Here is a 1,479-nt window from a genome sequence, read left to right on the forward strand (position 1 = left end):
CAGTGATGCGATCTCAGCTCACTGCAACCCCTGCCTCCCGGGTTCAAGCGATTCAAGCGATTCTCATGCCTCAACCTCCCGAGTAGCTGGGACTACAGGAATGCGCCACCACGCCCGGGTAATTCTGTATTTTTAGTAGAGATGGGGTTTCATCATATTGACCAGGCTGGTCTTGAACTCCTGACCTCAAGTGATCCGCCCGCCACGGCCTCCCAAAGTGTCAGGATTACAGGTGTGAGTCACACCGCGCCTAGCCTAGGAATATACTTTGAAAGTAGATCCACCATAACTGGCCGAGGTACAAGGGGAATAAAAAGAGCCAAAGGTGATTCCAAGGTTTCTGGACTTGGTCTAGAGTTGCTGTTGCCTGAGATGGGGAAGACTGAGGAACAAGGGGCTCAGAGGTGGGGCAGGTGCAGGGGAGAAACGGGAACTTCGGATTGAGACGCCCATCAGACGCCCGAGTGTAGACATGAAGTAGGCAGTTGGAGGTAAAAATTCAGGGAAAATTCCTGGGCTGCAAACATGCATTTGGATGTGCCTTGTGTCTTAAACCCATGAAAACTGCCCATTCTTCCCCTGCCTAATGTATTAGAATTTTTTTGTTTTTGTTTGTTTGTTTTTCATTTTGGAGACTCTCACTCTATTGCCCAAGTTAGAATGTGGTGATGCAATCTTGGCTCACTGCAACCTCTGCCTTCCAGGTTCAAGTAGTTCTCCTTCCTCAGCCTCCCAAGTAGCTGGGATTACAGGCGTCCGCTACCACACCCACCTAGTTTGTATTTTTAGTAGAGACGGGGTTTCACCATGTTGGCCAGGCCGGTCTCGAATGCCTGCCTGCCCTCAAGTGATCCGCCCACCTCGGCCTCCCAAAGTGCTGGGATTACAGGCGTGAGTCACTGCACTTGGCCAGGGCTGTCGTGTATTGAGAGCCAGGTGTGCTTTTGTGTAGCTGTGTGAATGAGTAAAGGTGTGTTTGATGTGTTGTGTCTCTGGCTGGGTTGGGTTTGTCTGGATGTGCAATTGTGTAAATGGGTGAGGGTGATTACTTGTGAGTTATCATTTGTCGTGTGTGTGTGTGGGTGTGAAAGAGAGAGAGGAGAGAGAAAGAAGAGAGAGAGAGAGAAAGCTGGCCTCCCAGCCCAGGAGTCATTACTAATTCCTCCAGCATCCCCCATTTCTGGGCAACAGAGGCCCCTTTGTTCACAGTCGCAGAAGCAGTGATGTCCTTTAGGCCCCTGGCAAGTTCTCAGCCCTGAGCCTGGTCAACAAAAGGCCCTCTGAGCTTTTGCTTTGAGCCCGGCCACCTGCAGAGTGTGCTGAGGACATCAGTGAGGGCACAGGACGTGTGACAACCACAGTGGCTTGGCCATCGATGGAGGAGCCCAGGGGCTTAGAGAGGGCCTTCATGAGGATAATATTGTTACAAGATAACTATGGGAAAACAGGTAAAACCATGACTGTCTTGCAGATCTAAAA

This window comes from Mandrillus leucophaeus, unplaced genomic scaffold, assembly GCF_000951045.1.
Source record: "Mandrillus leucophaeus isolate KB7577 unplaced genomic scaffold, Mleu.le_1.0 Scaffold120, whole genome shotgun sequence".
NCBI classification, from domain to species: Eukaryota; Metazoa; Chordata; class Mammalia; order Primates; family Cercopithecidae; genus Mandrillus; species Mandrillus leucophaeus.